At 32.6% G+C, this 24,868-nt stretch overlaps 2 protein-coding genes across 2 annotated transcripts in view; both read left to right on the top strand.

Moving 5' to 3' along the window:
- LOC114332274 (transcription factor Dp-1) overlaps nt 1-24,868 on the top strand; it is a 487,697-nt gene that overhangs the window by 269,264 nt on the left and 193,565 nt on the right. The window lies entirely within an intron of this gene.
- Nucleotides 4,019-24,868, top strand: part of LOC114332272 (transmembrane protein 164) — a 48,796-nt gene continuing 27,946 nt past the window's right edge. The window contains exons 1-2 of the mRNA XM_028282041.2: nt 4,019-4,190; nt 17,666-17,703. The gene's annotated coding sequence lies outside the window, so the exon portion shown is untranslated. The remainder of the gene's footprint in view (nt 4,191-17,665; nt 17,704-24,868) is intronic.

Raw genomic sequence — 24,868 nt, 5'->3', positions numbered from 1 at the left:
ATTCAAAATAAGAGATTGAAAAATGTTTTACGCATTTATTTACATCAGAATATGAAAATATAAGTCTTTAGAAGGAGAGTGGATCTTGGATTAACTCTCTTCGATTTTTTTTTAAGTTATAGCCTTCGACATTTGACCCCTTGGGATAAACAAGTTATAATATCTAAGCAATTAGTTTACCAATCGGGCTCTGTGTTTTTTTTATATTTGGTATTAAAAGCACTTCATTTTAAAGCCTTAAAAATAAATGAAAGTTATTTTTACAATAAATAATGTAATTGCAAAAAAGGGCCATTTTGGACATTCCGCAGGCTGTTTTGGAATAACGTATTAACAAAATTAAACTTGTTATAGCTCAAGTTGTAGGTTTTTTAATTTACTACAATTTTCTATTTAAAAGTTTTTCTCTAAAATGAATATCCCAAGCTGCAAAATTAAAAATCTTTAAAAATTGCAAATTTAACAAATGAAAAACGTCATAAATAAAAAAGCTCCTGAAGTTTTTGGTTACATTTTAGTATAAGTTATTCCTGCCATCGTCCTTTACAACACCTGATAGGTTTCAAAAATTCCTGAATTATATGATGTTTTTTCACCCACAGTCTGGGATAATAATATCTGATTGTAAATTTCAGTCCTACTACATTATGTAATTGGAATTACTTATGAATAAATTTGAATATGGATCTGACCAATAACACGATTTTTGATTAGCTCATTCTTAGTTACAGCGTACAAGGTTCTCTTTTAATAATACGGTAGAGATTAATGTTTTCACTTTCAACATATTTCATATCGGAGAGAATATCAAAAGAAAATGTGGGTCATCACAGTCCACAATGTGGGTAGGCTTTATATTTAATCTCGTTATAAAGGGGAAATTTTAAAATTTATTACCAGAAAGATAATGTACGTAATTATTCAAAGGGTCTCATCGCTTAATCTATCCACAAGGTAATAACAATAATGGCTATCCATTCATTTTCTATATTGAACGTAAAATTTTTTGCTCGAACACTTCTGTCGCCATCTTTTGCTACAAAACGTAAGCACACTGAAGGTAGCTCTAATTTTTAAAGTAGTATTGATTCTTACTGCTGTTGATGACAAAATATTTTATAGGACAGATATAATTCCTTTTTTAGTTACTAGTTTAATAATTGAAAAATCGCATAATAACAGAAAGGATTGTCAATTTTATAACTTTTTTACACGTATTTCAGTCTTACATAAACTCTATTTTCAATTTTGTATATGTTGTTACAATCAGGTGATGTTATAGTTAGATCTAAATTTCTTTGTAAACAAATTCCGAAAGTCTCATTTGCCAATGTCGATGTCTAATAGTTCTTCCTTGTCAAGCAAGTCAACTTACTAAAAACGTTAAATATTTTAAATGTGCTAGAATTGGATGCAGCAGTAAAAGTCGTATAAATAACTATGCCATTGTTTACCTATTCCAAAAAAAGATTATGTGGCTTTAAGAGGCAACATCAGCACGTCATCAATATTTTTGTTTTTCGAAAGTTCTGCGAACTTTCAACAGTGCGGCAACAGTGCGTCGGCAGTACGACAGTGACATTGACATTACAATAATTACTATACTTATAGGCGCGCTAAAAGTTGCCAAGTCAGTCAAGTTCGATTTCTTGTTGTAGATAATCGTTTTTAGCAGTTCCAATGTGACACAAAATTAAGGAATGGTATAAAAAAGTTTATTTGAAGAAAGTGTATTTTTTTGTTGTTCTTAATGGCGGTACAGGCTCGTTTTTGCAATATTTTATTTAATTATAGAGTAATTTCCACATACCAACATATTTCTCAAATTAGACTATGTACCGCCATTCTTTACTATATTACGAATATGTGTGCCGAATATCTCGACAAAATATTCAAATTTAATGCTGCAATCTTGAAAGGCGTTTTCCGCGTGCTGATATTGCTTTTTAACTGATTTTTAATCATAAAATGAAAGTTGATCAATTAAAAGGCTGGAAAACTGTAGGTTTCAAAATTAAAACATGTTTATCCTAATACAAGAGTTCACGTAATTTTAAGGGAGATAAAATTATTATATACAATAGACAGTTAGATACTGCCAGGTAGGTAATTTTATTTAAGAGGACGTGTTAGTTTTTTTTTATAGTTTATGAATAAATGTTCTTCTTTATTATTTAGATTTGCCAACAAAAGACGCACGATTTAAACCAAATGTAATTCCTTCGCTACAGTTATCAAATAAAATTACCAGTACAGTTAATAAAAACAAATTAAAACGGGGTCTCAAAAGTACATAAATTGACTTTTAATGAAATTACCTGACAGTATAATCGTATTCCTGAAAATGAAGTAAACAGACTCTTGAGTTAGAATAATAGCTATTTGTATAACAAGGGAGCAAAGTGCTACTTTTCCTCCCGAGAATGAGTTTATTTTAATCATTTTTTACTCATTTTTGATTGGAATTTTGCGATTTTTGGCAATTTTCACTCGAAATATCGATAGTTTTTATTATAATAATATATGTTATGAGTATTTTAACGATATGAAAATTGGTGTGGACAGAGTGGACCAAATAAAAAGGTGATGGTTCAAAAATTATGATCTTATTGTTTATATCTTTGCCGTAAATGCCGGTCAACTTTGACCGGTTGTATCTCAGGAACCACTCATCGCAAATAAACGGTTTTTCCTTTAAAACAAGCGTGCTGCCGCTTTTTTTCCAATACCGTATTCATGATTTCAATTAATTTAATATTTCCCGAGATATTCTTGAGATATATTTGTTTATAAGCCAAAAAATTGTTTATAATTTTAAAATATTCCTGAGGCCGCTTAAATAGTCTAATTTCAATTCTGTAAAGATAGGTAGAGTTTCTTTTTATACAAAAATCATATTTTTTTTATGTATCTTAATTGTTGTGGTTATTATAGCGACCGTAAATGTTTAATCAACAATTCAATTATTGCTAAACTCTTCGTTCAATTTCCATCGGCTTCTGGAATTATAATCTATACGAAAAGAGCCTTTATTTGGCCAAGTTATTTAATTATTGATAAACAATTACTTACCTAAAATTTTAGTTGAAAATTAAAGATTTTGTTCGAAAAAACCCGCATTTTCCGGAGAAAATTTTCGTCGAAGTAAATCGGGAAAAACACGACTCTATGCAGAATTTAATTGCGGTAAATTTTTATTTGAGTGTTTTTGATGTAAAGTTAAAATCTTTGGAGTTATAGAGCAAAAATTGAAAAAACACGATTTTCGGGCGCCATTTTGTTTATAAAAAAATTAGTACACTATCTGCGGACTTTGTATACCTTTATTATTAATATATACCATCATAAGATTCGATTCCAGCAATAAAATTGCTGGTAAATAACTTTTCCTTGTATTTTGCTAATTAGCCTAGGCCTAGAGTATTTATGAATTTTCTGCCTTCCGAAACAGTCCAAGTTTCGACCACTCCTGTATACCAAACGTATATCGTATATGTTTTCCTATGTTAGTCATTTCGGACAATAATATTAGACTATATTAAAAACTATAAGATAATAGACATAATAAGATTTTTTTATGCCAAACCTCTACAATTCTACAGGGTGTTAATATGGCTACGAGATTGATAAAAAAAACCTAACCTTTTAAGATCGCAAAACTCTTATAACATTGCCAAACCTTAAATTGCAAAAACGAGAGCATCGGAAAGAGTCTAACTTTTATCTAAATATTTTTTCGCACTTTGGCCGCACTCTGTATGCATAAAAGTATTTAAATTTTAAACTTTGCCCTTAAATATAAAGCGATATGTACAATGTACACAGTATTTCTGAATTTTTAGTTTTATCTTATTTATAAAATTATTTTCAACAAATTTTGCTGTTAAATCAATACATAAAGTAGCCCGCTACCAATTCAACCCAACTATTTTGACGTACCCTCAGGAGATGGCTCTCGCAGGAAATGCACAAGGAAAACTCTATGCAGGACGATTCATTCAGTAGTCCCGGTAAACAACAGTGTAAACCGCTTTTCAAAATCAATGCAATTGTAATAAAACTTCTGCTGGACACCTGTGACGTACGAATCATTATGAAACACAGAGTAACCACAATAATTTACCAGAAGGGCATGTTCTAGCGACAAATGTTTTTCATTCTTTATCAGTTAAAGATATGTGATATAATAGGTGAGTTACTGGAAACAATGTTAGGTTAGTAGGTCAGTGTTAAGTTGGAAAAGTTATAAGATTTCAGTCACATGGGCGATACTGCAGTTTTCAATTATTTTATTGACAAATCAGTTTAAGTTATCGTAACCGATTCCTATGCTACTGGCGTGTTGTTGTGAAAGTGTTTTCAAAAATAAGTATCTGTAAAGTAAGTTTTATTTTCGTAGAATAATAATTATTAAAGAAACCTTTCATAATATATTAGAGTATTATATTTCTTTGTATAGAATAATAAAGCTGTACAATGATTACAACAATTAAATTAAATATATTTGTTGCATGAGATTTTTAAAACATTTTGACAAGAAGTTCTTAAAAAATGTGTTACAATTGAACTTTTGTTTGTATTTTAAAAAAATTACATTATAGGTGTCGTATGTAATAAATACTCATCTTAATGTTTAGTTATCTAGGTTTTAATAATATATTATTTCAAATTGTACACTTACATATAAAAGCACTAGAAAACAAATTTGGTGAAAGTAGAAAACCTTTGGATTGCATAGCTATAAAATTTTCATAATACACTAACATAACCTATAAAAATAGATTTTATGTATACTTCTTCATTTCATTATGAACAAGCCATCAGTCTTTTGAAAGAAGCAATTTCTCTCTTTTGGGAGATATGTTGTCGAATAAAAAGTAATAAATAAAATACCTACTTAAATTAAAGTACCCTCAACATATTTTAAAATAATTGATGGATTCGACCGTTACTTGATGGAAGTTCATTTTATCTAACAATAAAACACTGAATACGTGTATTTTCTATACTTCCGCAAAATATATTATAACTATGTGAATACAGCTGTTTCGGCAAGGTGCCTTTCTCAAGTGATTTAGTTTACTATGTGTTTGCCCTTTTAAAATCATTAACTGAAGAGGTTGAGGAGTGGGGAGCTGTTTGTCTCGAGTTGGTTATTCAGAATTATTATATCTATATTTTCTAATTTATTAATTTCCATAGATTCTAATAAAGATAGCTTAAGGCCTTTATTTTGAATATGCTGAATTTGAAACTCTTCATTAAAAGAATGATTATGATCTATATTTTAATATGTTTTGACATGATACAGTGAATAAGAGCAGAGAAATTAACAAATAAAAAGCTTTTTCGTGACACTCTCTACGAGAGATATCTAACAACTTCTTTTGATAAATTTGGTGATAACAATATTTAATAAACAAAATGTATAGTATATGGCTTAACATCCGATGATTCGTCGCTTTCGCTTTCTAGATCCATTTTACGGGGTGGATCACTCCCCATCATCATTGTATTTGTTCACTATCATGTCTCCATTTCTTCCGGTCTATTGTCTTCTCTGTCCATTTTAGAATTCCTGCCCTGCTTAGGTCCTCCTATACTTCAGTTAACCATTTCGATCTGAGTCTACCACGTCTAATTTTTCTTCCTGGTGGCCATAATAGCATAGCTTTTGATACGGATTCTGGTCCTTGTCTCCATAGCCTTAACATAGCTGTCAGCCGTTTGATTATTTGTACTTTTATTTTCTTTATTTTATCTTTTCCATTTAATTCTTCTAAAATTTCTTTATTCCTTCTCCTTCTATACTCGTGTTCTTCGATTCTCACTAGACCCAGTATTGTTTTTATTATCTTTTATTCATTTATTCTTAATTTCTCTTCTTCTTTTTTGTCATAGTCATCGTTTCTGTTGCATACATTGTTATTGGTCTTATTATTGTTTTATAAATATTAATTTTTTCATTTTTCTATTTTTTGGTATACCCGGTTTCTCGCAGTAATTCATTCTTTGATCTCCGTTCTTCTTTCCCCTTTGTTGTTTGTCATAAAGCCCAGATATGTAAGTTTTTGTACTTCTTCAAATTTCTTATTTCCTATCCTTATCTCCCTGCTTTGTTCTGCTTTTCCAACTCTCATTTGTTTTGTTTTCTTTTCAATAATTTTTAGTTCCATCTTCTTCCCCTCTTCTTAAATCTCCATTAATAATTTTTTCATGATTTTTCTTGTTTTTGATACTATCGCTATATCATCTTAGTGGGTAACCTGATGCTCTTAGGTTTCCCTTGTAGATCTTTCTTAACGCAAAATCTACTGCCAAGTTTAACAGTGAGTCACCTAGTCTCATCCCTTTATTTATTTCGAATTCTTCTGTTTCCGCTTTTTGTGTTAGAATACATACTGACTTTTGATTTGTTCATTAGGCATTGATATTGTCCTATGATATTTTTTTATTCATCCGTTAATCTTTTTTGTATGATTGACGATAATATTTTATATGCAATTTTTAATAGTGCAATACATTCGTGGCTCCTGAACTCATGCTGTTCTCCTTTTTTATCTGTCCATCTGATCGTTTTAGTCTGTCCAATTTCCCACTCGTTTGGCATTGTCTTCTCTTTCCATATTTTCTTAATCAATTCGTGTATTTTCAATCAACTATTTTAAATGGGAAATAAGCCACAATTTTACTAAAAAAATTATTTTATTAACGTTTCGACGTCCAAATCAGATGCCGTTGTCAAATACATGCCGTGTTTTTACTACGGCATCCGATTTGGACGTCGAAACGTTAATAAAATCATTTTTTTAGTAAAATTGTGGCTTATTTCCCATCTAAAATAGTTTATTAGAAAAATTCCACAAGGAAATAGCTTCAGAACAACATCGTGTATTTTTTTCATGTAACATGTCCCCTCCGTCTTTTTTTTTATCTAGATTTATTTCGTCCTTCCCAGATGCCTTTCCATTATTCCCCTTTATGATAGTGTCTTTTACTTCTTCTAATGATGGTTCCTGTGTGATCGTTTCTTCTGCATCCTCTTCTTCTATTTCATCATTTATAACTGGGTCAATAAGTAATTCTTTTTAAAAGTGCCACAGATTAAACGTCCTTTTTACTTATAAACAATATACAATAAACAATGTAAGATCGCTATTTGCTTTTAAATACTAACTGTGAAGACTGGTCAATTTTGTGGAAAAGTGATGTGACGGATATATTTTTTAGGACAACTTCTTCTTCTTCAGGTGTCGTGTCAGTATTCAGACGTTGGCCGTCATCATGTTTACAAGTTCCCTAATAATTGTTCTACCGTGGAACCACATCATTGTCTAATATTACGCAACTATGAAAGTCTCTTTCAACCAATTGATCTCTTTCCCTCCACTTTTCCTTGTATTATAAGGTGAAGTAGATTGTATTTAGGTCCTCTAATTATATTGAAATTATGAAAAGTATAAAAACTAGAAAACTAGAATATTTGGGTCACATTACCAGAGGAGAAAAATATGAGTTGCTGAGAATTATTATGCAAGGAAGGATCCAAGGAAGAAGAAGCATAGGAAGAAGACGCATCTCCTGGCTGAGGAACCTTAGAGAATGTTTAACTGTAGTTCATTACAACTATTTAGAGCAGCAGCCAACAAAGTGCCCATCGCCATTATGATATCCAACGTCCGATAGGAGAGGGAACTTTAAGAAGAAGAATTATATGGCCGAAGTATTCTGTTTTTCTCCTCTTTATGATGTTTATGAGAAGACGTTCTGAATTCATCATTTGGAGAACATTTTCATTGGAAGTGTGCGAAACCCACGATATCTTTAGGATTCATCTATAGCACCACAATTCGAGTGCTTCTAAGTTATTTAGCATTGTGGTTTTGAACGTCCATGTCTCACAACCATACAATAATATAGACCACACGTAACATTTTAGGACCTTTTTGCAAATGTTCATTGACAGGCTTCGGTTACATAAAACTGGTTTAGAGGTCATAAAAGCCTTACGTGATATCAGATTTTGTTTTATGGTTGCGCAGACTAAACTCGTCTGAACTAAAAAGAATAATAATGAAAAGAGTTGCCTGCGTTAAAATTTTGAGATGCTTTTTTATACAGTAAGCGCCACCCTACTAGATACATGGATATGTAAATAATTGCTATGCTTATGGGCTAATCCGTCCGTTCTCAGATGTGACTTTCATCCCCGTCATGTTACTGTCAAGAAACTATTCAAACTAATTGTTTTTCCACACAAAAAATACATTCATTAAAAGCATTATTACTCTGGTCAAACCGGCAACGTAATGACACGTGATATGCTGAAAGTACTCAGCTAATTTTAATAAAAAAAAATTTACACACTATCAATTTTTTTAAGAACATACACCTGTTTGCCGGTTTGACCTACTTAGACGTGTGTACAAGTCATACAGTATTTTTCAATTTATTATTACTCTGCTGTAAAATAATTTTATTCAAACACCAAGAATATTACAATACTTTAAAACTTTTACAACTTTAATAAAATGACAACTATAAACATCAAAATTCGATCAGGTATGATCTATTATTTGTCAGCTTTCTATTAGTCAAGGAAGCCACTGCGCATCCGCTAGGAAAAATATTCTGATTCTGATTTTTTGCACAATTTTAAGCAAAAAGAACCTTTTAACCAATTTACATGTTGCTAGGTCCAAAAGTGGGTCAAAAAATTTTTAAACGTATTTTTTTTTGCTTTTTTTTTCTAAAATTATTTTTTTTTGCATCGAACAAAGTTTTTTTAGGTTTTTTGGATCATTCAAAACAGAAAAGGTCTTTAGTGACTTTTCTCTAAAGTTGATAGTTTTTGACATATAAGCGATTAAAGTTTTAAAATTTTGAAATTGACAATGTTTAACCCCTTAAAAACTATCTAAAAAACTTAAAATTTCAATGTTAACAAGGTAGGTAGATATTATGTAAACATCGATTGATAAAATCCCGAGGAGTTTTTTGCAATACAGTATCGAAAACCCCTTTGTTATTTAATTGCTAATCAAGCGGCCGCTACACTATTTTTAACCCTTGCATGTATACTTACAACATTCTATGTAATATGCGTAAATATGCGAAAAAATTTTCTCATTCAACTTTTTTTTACCATCTTGCTTGAAAAGGTTGAAAATAGTGTCGTGCCGCTTGATTAGCAATTAAAAAACACATAGTATGATGGAATTGATCCAAAAGATGGCATAACCCAGACATCCAAAGTGAAAGTTATCCTCCTACACCAAATTGTTCTATATGGTCCACAAAATGTTCAGAAAAAAGTCACACCATTTTGAGCGTCGGGTTTGGGGGGACAGGGGGGATAAATCGGTAAATTCGTAGTTTTTTACGTTTTTCGTCAATATTTCTAAAACTGTGCGGTTTAGCATGAATAACTCTCCATACAAAAATACTCTACAGTAAATTTTAAATAAAAAAGGTCTTATGCATAATCCTTCTAAAATGAACGGTTCCAAAGTTACGGAGGTAGTATAGTATAATTGGTCCAAAAAAAGGCCTAACCCAGACATCCAAAATAAAAGTTTTCCTCCTACAGCAAATTGTTCTATATGGTCCACATATGGTTCAGTAAAAAGTTGCACCATTTTGAGCGTCCGGTTTGGGGGGAGATGGGGGAGAAGTCGGTAAATTAGTAGTTTTTTTTACGTTTTTCGTCAATATTTCTAAAACTATACTTAAGCGTAAGCAATGTTCTATACAAAAATGTTCTACATACAATTTAAAACAAAAAAGGCCCTGTACTTAATCGTTATAAAATCAACGGTTCCGGAGTTATGGAGGATGAAAAGTGGAGGTTTTCGATACTTTTTATATTTTTTGGATAATTGATGATAATTTTGGGTGGTAAGGTTGACGTTTCTTCAAGGGCTTATCACTAACATACCATCGGCCACTAATATAGCAAATTTTATTTATAGAACACAATCCTGTTAAAGAAAATCAGTAGGGAATTACCCAATAGATTTAAAAAATATCGAAAACCTCCACTTTTCACCCTCCGTAACTCTGGAACCGTTGATTTTATAACAATTATGTGTAAGACTTTTTTTGTTTTAAATTTTATGTAGAACATTTTTGCATAAAACATTGTTTACGCTAAAGCATAGTTTTAGAAATATTGACGAAAAACTAAAAAAAAGTACTAATTTACCGATATCTCCCCCATCTCCCACCCAAACCGGACGCTCAAAATGGTGTAACTTTTTACTGAACAATATGTGGACCATATAGAACAATTTGGTGTTGGAGGAAAACTTTTACTTTGGATTTTTAGGTAAGGCCTTTTTTTGGACCAATTATACTATACTACCTCAGTAACTTTGATACAGTTCATTTTAGAAAGATTATGCATAGAACCTTTTTTATTTCAAATTTAATGTAGAACATTTTTGTATAGATGGTTGTTTATGCTAAATCGTATAGTTTTAAAAATATTTACGAAAAACGTAAAAAACTACGAATTTACTGATTTCTCCCCCCTCCCCCCCCCCCCCAAACCTGACGCTCAAAATGGTGTGACTTTTTTCTGAACATTATGTGGACCATATAGAATAATTTAGTGTTGGAGGATAACTTTCACTTTGGATGTCTGGGTTTGGGTCTAGTTATACCATACTAACAGGGCTTTTCGATATTGTATTGCAAAAAGATCTTTGCAACTTTTCAAGCCAGATGGTGAAAAAAAATTTAATCAGAATGTTTTTCCGCACATATATTTTCGCATATTACACATATGCAACAGTTGAAAATTGTGTCGCGTGCGCTTAATTAGCAATTAAAAACAAAGGGGTTTTATATTGCAAAGTTAATTGCAAAAAGGTCTTCGGGATTTCATTAATCGATGTTTAAAGAATATCTGCCTACATTGGCAACATTGAAGTTTTCAGTTTTTCACATAGTCTTGGAGGATTAAAAACAGCGGATTTCGCAATTTTTAAATTTTCTAATCGCTTATATGTCAAAATCTATCAACTTTAGAGAAAAATCACTAAAGACCTTTTCTGTTTAGAATGATCCAAAAAACCTAAAAAATCTTTGTTCGATGCAAAAAACATAATTTTAGGAAAATAACATAAAAAAAACGTGTAATAGTTATTTATGATATAAGTGTTAAAAGTACACGTTTAAGGCACGCATGTGAACGTTTGCAGAATGAGCGAAGCGAGTTCTGCAATTCACATGAGTGCCTTAAAAATGTACTTTTTAACACGCATAGCATACAATATTTTTTCTACAAACGTAATTACAGGAAAATATCTACAAAAACTTTTACTTGAACTTGACTGACATTCCATTTTTATATTTTTTGACATTACATCAAAATTGCCTATACGGTCAATACGAACTGCAGTGCCATAAAATTTTTTTCTACGAGCGTGCAAAAATGTCTACTTTCGCGCACGCATTTTAGTTTAGAAAGTTTCACTTTTCCGCACGCGTGTTACTTTTCCGCACGCGGTTTTTACTTTTTCGCACGCGTGTTAATTTAGATATGTTAATATGGCTTTAAAGTTATTATGATACATGCAATAAACTAATATTTAGATATTATTCACTAATTTGCTTCAAATATATCTTATTGTGTTCCTGTTTTAATGAAATTAACACGACAATTCGATAAAATAAAATTATTTTGACATAATATTCGAAAGTCAAATCGGTAGGCAATAACAGTCGTTTTGAATCATCGTCATGGAAACCAAGATCGTCGTCATGTTAACTAATTATATTGAAAGTTTGGTTTTGACAACCTTGTCAAATAATTAATTTGTGTATGTATTTTCATATTAATTAAATTAATTGATTAAGATTTGGTAATTTTTTAAAGACTCTTAGAAAAAATATTGTTCCTAACTCTTGCAGAAAGTCTCTTTTCCGCACTCGACTGCTTGCCGAACTCCCGCTTCGCGTCGTTCGGCAAACTGCAGTCGCGTGCGGAAAAGAATGGCTTTCTGCACTTGTTAGGAAAATAACTATTAAAGCACTAGTGCCTTAAATAAGCATTTTTAACGCTCGTATGGAGTGCTAAAAGTTGCATTTTTAACATGGTTATAGAAAAAAAATTTTTGACTCACTTTTAGACCTGGCAACATGCAAATTTTTTAGGGGTCCTTTTTGGGAAAAGTCTGAATCAGAAGATTTTTCCTAACGGATGCGCAGTGGCTTTTTGGACTATATGTTAATATTCCGATCCTATACATTTTCTGACGTTCTAAACGTAAATAGGCAAAAATAAACATTGCAACAAGTTAAGGGTCCAGGACTGTAATAGCTCAATGTTCCTATGTATCTAGTAGGGTGGTGCTTACTGTATATCTCGCTCTAATGATGTAGCTCGACTATTACCGATGCCTGGTTATGTCTCTCACGCCTGATTTTGGTTCCGCGTCTAGTTAGAAAGAGCGATATGTTACTGGTTTTTACTTAGGGTGGACCTATATAACTCCGAACCTTTATACTACGATCTATCCTAAGTACACATACATATTATATACAGTGATGAGCGCGGTAATGACAGGCAAAATAACTCAAAAAAAATAAAAATATATTAAGTTATCAAATAAAAAGAGATGAAACTAGTAGAGGTGTAAAATTATCGATATTAACGTATAAATTAACATTACATTACAAACAAGGCAATTTATTTACGCTGATGATACAGCTGTGGCAGCTCAGGGAAGAACCTTCCATGAAGTCGAAGTGAAACTGACAGATGCCCTGGGAGACTTAGCTCTATACTACGATGAAAACCATCTGAAACCAAATCCTACAAAAACCCAGGTATGTGATTTCCACCTTAGAAACAAGTATGCCCGAAGGCCGATGGGGGTAGAATGGCGTGGTCAGATGCTGGAACACAACGAGACGCCAAAATACCTTGGCGTACGTCTGGATAGAACTCTGTCTTACCGATACCACTGTCAAGATGTCAAGAAGAAAGTAAGTGCCAGAAATAATATCATCCGCAAACTAACTAATACAAAATGGGGAGCACAACCACTCACTCTTCGCACTTCTGCCTTAGCATTATGTTTTTCGGCTGCGGAGTTTGGAGCGCCAGTATGGGCAAACTCTGCTTACGCAGAGAATGTCGACGTGGCTCCAAATGAAACGGTTCGTATAATATCGGGTTGCTTGAAACCGACACCTATCGAAGAGGTATACCCCATATCTGGGATTGCTCCACCACCTATCAGGAGGAAGGTCACGTCAGAGGTAGAACGAAAAAAGCAGGAGACGGACCGAAGACACTTTATATGGCCATCAAACTCAGCCAAGCAGACTAAGATCTCAGAAAAGCTTCCTGAAAACATCAAGATCCATCACCGAAACGCCAGAAACGCGCCGAATTCAGCTATGGCAAACGTCAGCTACCGCGACACATTTTCCTCCCTCAGAGGAAATGGCTGCTGGACACAATTTACCGTATCCGACTTGGAAAGCGCTAAACAGATTAAGAACCGGCGTTTCACGTTGTGCTAGTAACCTGAAAAAATGGGGATACCAGGAGGACGATACCTGCGACTGTGGCGCGGTTCAGACCAGTCGGCATCTACTATCATGCACAGAGACTGAGAGAGACCTGCACAGAAGAAGACTTAATTTTAGCAAATGACAGGGCCATCTATGTGGCCAACCATTGGAAATACAGAATTTAAAGTTGTTGGTGTTTCGGACACGGAAAGTAAGTAAGTACATTACATAGTTTTCCACCTTGAGACGCCTGTGACAGGATAATTTAATAAAATTCTTCTGTCACAATGACAGTTGTCATACTCCTCCGATACGTCTAAAGGAGGGAAACTATGTCAATGTCAAACCCTGGAACTGCACACTTGGGTCTGAAAAACCCAGGCGCATGAATCGTGTAATGTAACTTGCACATGTCTGCGTCTTTTGCCGATCCCTTGCACGTAAATTCAGTCAATAGCCGACTACGTTGAGAGGCAGTCGCTGCGCCACGTAAGTTTGTTGTATAGTTTGCTGTAACGCTTTTAGTGGAGCTATGGGTACTTCGGACCCCAGTGTGCAGTTAAAGGGTGTTAAAATTTTGAGGTGATTTTTTGTTGTTTGCTAGTATGGCAGATTCTAAAAGAAAATATTAGCGTATATTGACAACAAAAGAGTTAGAGTGGGAAGCTGAAAACCTGTGGGCGAATGAAGATGAACCTGAGACCATCGAAGATGATTTTGGTGACTCATCAGATGAAGACGATGATTATGTTCCTGAATATCAATCTGACACTGATAACGAACAAAGTGACGACGATAATGAAGAAGAACAAACAGAACCCAATACCTCGCAAAGAGATATCGCCAGTATACTGGTAAAAATTGTTTAGAGCATCGTACTGTTTAGAACATCGAGCTCAATTATGTTATGTGAGTCAGACCCAAAGTTGAAGTGCCTGGCTAAGATTAAGAAATAGTTATCTTGTAACAACATTTATGTTTTATTTTAGTTTAAAGGATTTTTAAGAGATAAGTTTTATTTCGCTAGAATTTTCTTTAATTTTTTTGGTCATGTCTCCATATTTTAAAAAAAGTGTAATAAAAGCACTAGTTTATGTTTTTTCACGTTTATCAGATCTAATGAGAAATGTTTTTTTAATAAACATATTTTGAAAATAAGATATTGTTGTTTATTGTTTTGTACTACATACCGCAGAAAAAAATAAATAAATAACATTTATTACTAAAAAATAACAATTAGGGTTTATATCGATAATTTCCACCTCTACTAGATTCATTACTTTTTGTCTCACAACTTAATATGTTTTCCATCTTTTGCGATATTTTGCCGGTTATTAGCGCGCTTATCACTGTATACCAAAAATGTTATTAAATCTTTTGAATTCTGGTGAAGGCGCTAAGATATGCCGCCAAAAATTCAGTAGAGTAGGGACTTGCACTTCCATTTTTTTAACTTTTAAGTGTAATCTTCTGTCACTGTATTTTAATTAAACAAATATCGCATCAACCAGGGGATTTTTTATTTTACTCAAGCCAGAAGAAATTAAGGAAGTATACACAAGATGATGAATCTGTGATCAAAAGCCGTATTGAATCGTTACCTAAACAGGAAGCCACTACACAAGGAGAGAAACAGTGATAAATTATATCTCAGAAGATCTTAGCTCGTCGATCCCACAGCTCAGTGGGACTAGCGTCTGACTGCACTTTACTTCGCAGTGATGAATGCGAGTTTAAGCCCCAGCCAGGTCAACGGAAAACAAAAAAGGCTAACGCGTCAGTATAAAAATTCTAATATGAGTCAGACGCTTAGTCTGGAATTTGCGGGCGTCTGATCGGCCTATGAGGGAGCAGTACGGCAAGTGATAAGAGCTTGCGTCTCGGTGACGCTCCCCCATAGATCCCTACTGGAAGCGCGTTGAGGCCTAAATACCGGTGTATACAGGGTGTTTCATTAGTAATTGTCCATATAGTAACTGGAGAAACCTTAGCACAAAATATGTAGATTTAACCTAGAACACTTAAATAAAATATTTTTCCTGACCGAGATACAGAGTGTTTTATTACATATATCCTAAAATGATTTTAGCCCATTGCTTTAACACCTTCCAATATTTTTTGTTCAAACTTAACAAGCGGTTTACACATGTTAGAATACTGTAACTAGTGTTAAAATATAGTTTTCCGCTGTTAACAGAAGCCTGCTGTAGGGATATATACTTAATTTCCCCCCTTTTCCCCCTCAAAATCAATGGTCAATGGTGTATATACCGAGGGCCTATGGCCTGAGGTATATACGTTGACCGAAACCGTTATTATCTATAATACCCGTGGTGCCTTCAACGTTTAATGTTAGACTAAATTCTTTTTTATATGCAAAAAATTTGAATGAATTTTGATATAATTTGTTTTCAAATAAGTACATTTATCAGCAGTAGTCGTAGCGTAACTGTGGTAACCATAGTTTTACTTAGGTTTTATTTGTCAACTTGACAGTATTTAACTAGTTACTTAAATATAACGCCCAAGGGCGGTATTTTTAAAAATAACGCCCTAGGGCATTATATCATATTTAACTGACTTCGAAATCATGTCATTGTTTGTCAAATAAATATACCAGTCGGACATTAAATAAATAATCGTCCTAGTTATTAAGCTGAAAAATGAAATAAAAAATTATATTATTTTGATGACCTAGTTCTGTGATTATAGATTATTTTACATTAAATTTTTAATAATGTGTTGTTTCAATTTTCCAACAAATAAAAGAGTATACAATTTTAGTAATTTAAATTTTACAAATTGTATTGAACTATTACAACAAAGGGGTTATAATCGTATTATTGGACCTATATAAAAATAATAATATGAATTAACCTAATATCTTTTTATTTGTAATTTCATGGTTTGATCAGTTTGATGTATCTACGTTTTATGTAGTTTCAGTATTATTATCTGATTTATGAAGTTTATTATAAAATATACAGTGATACAGTTTTATGCTTTAATGTTGTGATTGTTCTGGTAGAGCTAAAAATAATATAAGCGTTACTACGCAGAGTAAGTTTTATGTATGAAACGTCTCAATAATTATTATCTCGGAAACGACTTGCACAATTTTTATAGATTTTGGTGAGTAAGGGTCTTCTAATGCGGCAGATATTTTAGGGGTATTTACATTGTTGTCAGATGTTACGTTTTTCTGGAAAATCTAGTGAATTTTCTTATTTCAAATAGAACACCTATATATTTTTTGCGTTTTGAAGTCCTTCAGAAATACTGATTACTTTGAAGTGATATTTCCTATACCTAAATGCCGTAATTTCGGAGTTACTGCTATAAATATTAAAAAAAATTTAAACAAATTATAAAAGTCAATTTTTTCGGTCCGGTCAGATATTATTTTAGGTTATGTGGATCATTGGACACAAAATAGGTATTTTATAATCTTTCTCTAAGGTTGATCGATATTGAGTTATAAATAGTTTAAAACTGAAAACACGAACAATTTCGATTTTCAATGGTCAAAAACACAAGTAAAAAATATTATTTTTAAAATTACGAAGTGCGTAAATTCAAAAGTGCAGCTCTCCATAATAATTTTTCTTTCTAATAATAATTTCATAATTTCTTCTATCAGCTTTCCATAATAATTGTTGGCGTGTTTTATTCTACAATAATGTTTCAAATTGTTAAAGGGGAATTAATTTTTTTCGAATTTTGAGAAAATTATTATCTAAGTATTTTTTAAAAAATTAAACGCAGAATGAAAGATTGCGTTATTACGGAGGGCCGATTTGAGGGGAATAACTCAAATGCCGAAATTACGGCATTCATTTAGGTATAGGGAATATAAAAATAATCAGTATTTCTTAAGGACTTTAAAACATATACAGGGTGTCCCATTTGAAATAAGAAAGTTCATTAGATTTCCAGAAAAACATAAAATTTGACAAGAATGTACATACCACTTTAATATCGTCCGCATTATAAAACCCTTGTCCACCAAAATCCATAAAAATCGTGCAAGCAGTTTCCGAGATTATTGAGGGGATCCATACATAAAACTCACGCTATATGTATAAATATTTTTTTATGATTTATTTATTTTAATATTGACGTATTTTTTCTATTTCAGAACTTAAATCAAATGAAACAAAACGGGATAAGGTAGAGGTAAATATTTAAATACTTATATCTTTTAGCATATTTTTAACTTTATTTGTTGAAAATTCATGTTTTACTCATACCATTAGAATGATTTGATTAGTAAAATAGTTATTTATGAAACAGTTCGTGAAGTATGGTTTTTGCGAACGCAAGCGATGTTTAGAGCACGAGCGACAACGGAGCGGGTGCTATACATCGCGTAAGTTCCCAAAAAGTACTTCACGCACAGTTTCATACAATATTTTATCTATGATGAACAAATAAAAAACTGTAACTCTTCGTCACTGGAATTTATTTCTATTCTACAATTTTTAGAACTTTGACATTTAAAAATTCTTACTTATGACAACGCGAAAGTTGAGGATATTTGATTACATATATGAAAGTGTGTCAAAAACAGTGCGAAAAAATAAGTCCCATTTAAAATATATTGTTACTTCATGTACACTTTAAACACTTCACGCACTGCTATCTATAATGACAGTTTTCATAGACTAAAAACTTATACATAATATGACATAGAGTACATAAAGATTATTACCTAACAGTAGTAATACTGTGGATGAAACAATGTCTATGTGAAATCAATCGCAATACCATTAAGTGTCAGGTAAATGAGCATAAAGTCATCAATAGAGACTTCGACAAATCTCAGCTAAGTAAACATACATGGGATAACGAGCACATAGTACAATGGAAAAAGTCAATAATAATCATGAAAGAAACAGAAATGAAAAAACGAAAGATCAGAAAAGCAGTATCCTACTTAATGAAGAAAAATGTATATCAAACCCATCAGCAGAGTGTAACAGACCATGAAAGTCAATACTAAAAGAAGATGTGTGTAACAAGAATATACCAACAATATCGGATTAATAGAAGGTCGGAGACACATTATCTACAATTATGCCAGTTATACATAATGCATAAAATATACAAAAAATAATACACAAACATTTAATACTTTAAAAGACAAAACACAAACGTATAATATACAAACAAATAATACAAATTACACTATATAGTCAAAATTTGATATACCTAGGGTACAAACACTACCCTCAGCTCAGCTCCTTTTTTCAGCTAGAAACATGGATATTGAAAATAAGATGGAGGCTGATTGTTTTTGATGTGGACTGCTAATATCTTATACATAATTAAATATTTCTAATGGGAATAAGCCACAATTTTACCAAAAAAAAATGATTTTATTAACGTTTCGAAGCCCAAATCGGGTTTCGTTGTCAAAATACAAAATACTACTAGAATAAACAAAAATGTTGTTGCTGAGTAAAAAAATTCTTCTAATAATTTATTTAATCTGACTCATTTATATTGGGAATTCAGACGTATAATATACATTTTAAAGTAGAAGACTTTAAAATGATATCGCCAATATTTATGAGTTGCGTTCCTGGGACGACTTTACTAAAAGATAGTTCATTCGATTACGTGAAATCAATCCCAACTCAAGAATATCCGTCACAAAAAAATCATAGCATGTGACCTGTCTTTAAAAAGACAACCAAATGCAACGATGACGGTAAAATTCTCGCGTTAGAGATTCCATAGTAAATCACGAGGGAAACCAGGAAAAAACCTCGTGATACTATCCCGACATCGTAAGTATTTGGTCTTACATTTAATTTACCTTCAAAAAACTAATAAAAAATGCTGACTTTAATATGTTTAAATTATAAATATTATTAATAATACATAGATATACAATAAGTAATACTAAAATATAAAATGTGTACTAACTCGATATGTTATTGACTTACTAATCGTGGTATTTTCTTTCTATTGACTTCCTCTTTCAGTATGGGTAACCACATCCTACTGCATTCTACTGAGGAATTTGCGACACAATTGGTTTCATTTAGCATAATTAGACCCGCTTCTTTGATTTTTCTCTTTTTACTATCTGATTTTTTCAGGACTATACTTGAATCTCTCCACTGAACTCTATGTTCATTATCCCATGCGTGTTGACATATTTGAGATCTATCAAATTCTCTATTTTTAATATAAAACTGATGTTCACTTACTCTAACGTTTAATGGTCTTGATGTTTCACCTAAATAAAATTGTTCGCATTCACAAGGTATTTTATAAATGCAATTCTTTGCTCTTTCTTGTTCATTGTTAGGTTTAGTTTTAGATAGAATAGATCTCAATGTGTTTGTTGTTTTGAATGTTGTTGAAATGTTGAATTTATTTCCAATTGTTTTAAGTTTCTCGGATAGTCCTTTTATATAAGGTATTGATATTTTCCTCGTATTATTTCTTGTGAATGTTGTAGGATCCCGCTCTAAGTTGTTCTGTTCCATTCGATCCAATTTTTTTTTGGTAAAATTTTGGCTTATTTCCATTAGAAATAGTTGATTAAAAAATGCCACAAGGAAATAGCTTCAGAACAACATCTTATACATATATTACATTAAATAATGCCACACTCCTATAATTCTGACATTCTGCTTTATCACCTTTTTTATAGAGAGGACATAGCACTGCTTGCTTCCACTCCTCTGGTAGTTCTTCCTTTCTCCATATATTTTTTTAGTAATTTGTGTATTTTGTCTGTCAGCTGCGCTTTTCCATAGTTTAAAATTTCCGCTGATTCAGTTTCGTACATCATAGCCGGTCTTATGGCTGTTTTATAGAATTTTCCCTTCAGCTTCATTGAAATTTTTCTGTCACACAGCACACCACTCGCTTCCTTCCACTTCATCCATCCATCCATGTGTGATTAATATATGATTTCACTAATTTTGAGCCATTTTTGCCAAACTTCCGGTCATAACTTTTTAACCGGAAATAACATCAAAACCGGAACTAAATATTTGAGCTCGATATTTTACTACACGATGATTGATATATCACGTGTATTATTTCTGAGACTATAATGTGACACTTCCGATTACTCCGTTCTAATCGGAAGAAAACCGGAAGTTTACATTTATTCTCGTCTTGCTAAGGCTCGTCGAGTAATATATCGCTTGTACTATTTCAGGGACTTTAAAAGAGCAGTTCCAGTTGCAACTCTGCAACCGGAAATCCGAGGTTGAATTTCTCAACGTCAATGCAATCCTTGAGTTATACGCCCTCTTTCGAAGCTGTATTTGTCGTTCTATCAGTTTTAATAACTTAGGAATTATATTCTCGGACAGACAGCCAGGCAGACCAGAAAATATATTTGTTTTCGTCTTGCTATGTCGATTCGAATAATATATCGCTTGTATTATTTCGGCGACTTTAAAACATTAATTCCGGTTGCAACTCTAAAACCGAAAGTATTATGTCAAATTACTCACCTCTAATACCATATTTAAGTTATAAGTTCTCATTCGACGCCTAATTTGTCATTATATCTGCACTGAGTATATATCGGAAGAGTTATATACGCGGACGGACAGACAGGCATAAAAGAGGATGTATATATTTGTGCTCCTCTTGCTAAGTCGCGTCGAATAATATATCGCTTGTACTATTTCAGCGACTTTAAAGCAACACTTCCGGTAATACTCTAAAACGGGAGTCCTAGCTCACCTTTAATACGATCCTTGGGTTATAATCTTTCATTCGATAGCTCATTTGTTATTCTATCTGGTCTAATGACGGAGGAGTTGTGTTTACAAAGTCTCTGGGACAGATATAGATACATTTGAGTCCGCGAGTCTTTACCCGTGCGTCATTAATACCTGGCGAGATAAAACACATACTTTTTATCTAGCATCATTCTCTTTCAAGCATGAAATTAATGATAAACCAGCTGCCGCCTTTTATTAAGTAAAAACACATGTTATTTTTATGAACGATCTAGACTCAGTGCATTGAAAAGAGATAGGTACAAAGAAAGACGATTAGAGATGTTTTCACATATTTTAAGTACAATTTCTGACGTTTTGGTTTGTTCACTGTTTTGGCTGTCAGTTTCTTGAATTTGTTGCTGTTATTTTGTCGAATTTTTGCTTTTTGAAGTTTTTTATAGTATACAAACAGTTGTTTTCACAACTATTTCATATTTGAGTTAGAAATTTTATGATAAGTTTATGATATTTTACGATAAATTTTGACAACATACAAATAACCTCATTGTTGACAGAGTTAAAGTATGCTTGTGTTTAATGTTCCGTCAAAGTGAATAAAATAACAAAAAGAAAATATGTTATCGAATTTTTTTATAAATTGTTTATTTATTTATTAATCAATGATAATCATCATCATCATGCCTTATTCACTCCTGGCGGAGTGTTTGCCGCCCTTTTGGGCTCTCTGATTCATTTATTGCGGAGAATCAGTCCGCTGTTGTCTTTTATTGTAATAGCAGCGTGTATGACTTGGCCCCGTCTACAATTTGCCTCCATTCTTTCCGGTCCTTACAGCGCTCCTTCCAATTGTAGATTCTCAGCTTCTTTATGTCTCCTAAGACTTGATCTCTCCATCTTGTTTTGGGTCTTCCCTTTGGTCTCTTTGTTGTTGGTCTCCAGCCAGTTATTCGCTTTAGCGTAGAGTCTGGGTTAGCTCTTTCTGTGTGTCCCAGCCACCTGAGTCTTTGCGCCTTTACGAACTTGATTATGTCTTCACCCTGGATGACTTCTTTAATTTCTTCATTGGTTAATCTTCTAAATTCGCCTACACTTATCCTCACCGGTCCCATTATTCGTCGAATTATCTTTCTCTCTAATATTTCTAACCTCATTTCATCTTTTTGTGTTAGGCACATTGTCTCTGCACCATAGGTGATCACTGGCCTAATTGCAGTCTTGTAAATTTTTAATTTGGTTGTCTTGCTAATGTGCTTTTCTTTCAAGAATTTTTGGTAGTTCCAGTAGGTTTTATTACCCAGTAGTAGGATGCGTTCATTTATTTCATCCGTTCTATCATTTCTGCCATTCACCATCACCCTCAAGTATTTGAAACGGTGTACTCTTTCAAATGTATGTGCATCAAGCTAAATTTCTTTCTCGATATTCGTATTCTCTCTTGAGCACTTGAAGTATTTCGTTTTGCTTTGGTTAATTACTAGCCCTCTCTTCTTTGCTTCTTTATCTAGTATTAATATTATATTCTGCGTGGTTTTTAAATCTCTAGTAACCAGTGCAATATCGTCTGCATACGCTATCATTTGGGGTGAAGATTCGATAATAGTTCCCCTAATTTTGGCTGCTCTTACTGCCCCCTCTATGGCAATGTTAAATAATGTTGTTGGCAGGGAATCTCCCTGTCTGACACCTACCTCCATTTCTACTTCATCTGACGGGCCTTCCCTTGCTAAGATTCGTGCCTTGGATTCCTTCATCGTCATTTTCGGGAGACTTACATCAATGATAATAGAAGAATTTATTAAGCTACTTCAAATGTAACTGTAATTATGCACCAAAATTTTAAAGCAAAACTTAAATTTGATATTATATTTATTTGATAACGTCAAATTTTATACTATAACTCGTGATCGGAATAATTCCCAGTTTCTGTCACTTACTCTTGCGTTTAGTAAATTTTCGACTTATCTCGTATGCTTTAAATGATGACGCACGGGTAAAGACTCGGGGACTCAACTGTAATTCAAGGTTTTCACATTTTTTCAAAATGGGTGAAAAAAATATCGACACAAATTCTAGCAATTCGCTGATGCTATCGTTATAGTGGGCAGCACTATTAGCACTCACTAATGTTTGTACCATTGGAAATGAATAGTTTTCAAAAGAAAATACAAAACAGCAATTGTCCCGTCCATCGACTAAACGGAATAATTAATTTTGTATTTTACATAATTAGTAGAGAATAAAACGCGTCTCATTAATTTTTACCTAAAAATACTGTAAAAGTGCGGACAACAAATAGTTTGTTCTGGGTCAATGAATCGTTTTTAATATTTATTCGTATAAATCATGACTCTTTGTTTTGAAAAGTATAACTTTTTTGTTTCAGTCGTTGAGCATTACATAGATACATCAATAAAATTATTGTTCTAATTGGTAAAAATAGTGCATTTTTATCTATTTACGTTATTAATTTTTTCATTTTAGGTAAGTTTTTATTTAGGTTTTAAACTTATTGACAGGAGAATTTTTTTATAAAGTAATATGTTTATTAATACTCTGACAATTTATTGTAGAGGGTGATTCATTGGTTATAACTAATTTTAAAACTGTCAACTGTTGGGAAATTCCACAAGTATTTTTTATTAAACTGTTCTTTTCTCTTAGCTAATAAAGGAAATTAAAATTTTTCCTAAATGTTTGCAAACATTTTACATGTTAGTAAAAGCAAATTGTATAATGTTTCTTTTCTACTTTCGTATACTTCGATTATTATGGGATCAATCGTTTATCTTCTTCATCGTAGAATTAACAATACGAAAGTGTTATTTTCTCTTTCTCTCTCTCTCTAGTAGCGGCAGATTTGGAAATGTCATACTACTCTCAAATTTTGCGCAGCCAGATTGTTATTTTCTTCCAGGTATCCCTATCTCAACTTGCAAACTGTGCTTTGGTGTATAAAATATCGTGAACCCCTTAACGAGAAGCTTAACATTTTCAAAAATTATTACCGTTAACATCTCTATTGCATAAAAAAATCGGAGAGACAAGTTAATTTTGTTTTTAAGAAAAAAGCTTTTATTAATATTTTTCTTCTAAAGGTGTCCATCTTTTAATGGCGTTAGTGACAAGATTGACCCATCTTATTCTATTGACAGCAGCTGGAAATACATAGATCAGTTACCAGTAAATCAGTCCATCTCCCAAGATTAGCTAGCCAAGACCTTTCGTGACATCAATATTGCCTTGTAAAATTAATTGGAGAAGTAATAGATGGAGAGGCAGCGCCGAAAACTCTCTCTGAATTCACTAAAGCTAGTTTTTTCACAGCTGATTACCATGATTATGTAGAGAAACATACTGCGGTCGGTCAAACGAAACGTAAAAAAGGTGTTACTGACAGCTTGTGAAAATTGCTTACCTACGGAGGTAATTAAATCCATTTACTAAGGCTGAAAATCAGTACACACATTCTAAATTGAATATAAATAAAAATTATTATAGTCGGTCAGCTATATGACGGGACAGAGCCGGTCGGTCGGCCCCAATGAATGTACAGGGTTATTCACTATATTTTGACCGCCTTGTAAACTGCTTTATTTACAGAATTAGAAAAAAAATGTAAA

Source organism: Diabrotica virgifera, chromosome 4 (genome assembly GCF_917563875.1).
Source record: "Diabrotica virgifera virgifera chromosome 4, PGI_DIABVI_V3a".
Classification (NCBI taxonomy): Eukaryota; Metazoa; Arthropoda; class Insecta; order Coleoptera; family Chrysomelidae; genus Diabrotica; species Diabrotica virgifera.
Note: the sequence above shows the minus strand (reverse complement) of the source record. Positions and strands in the feature narration are given on the sequence as shown.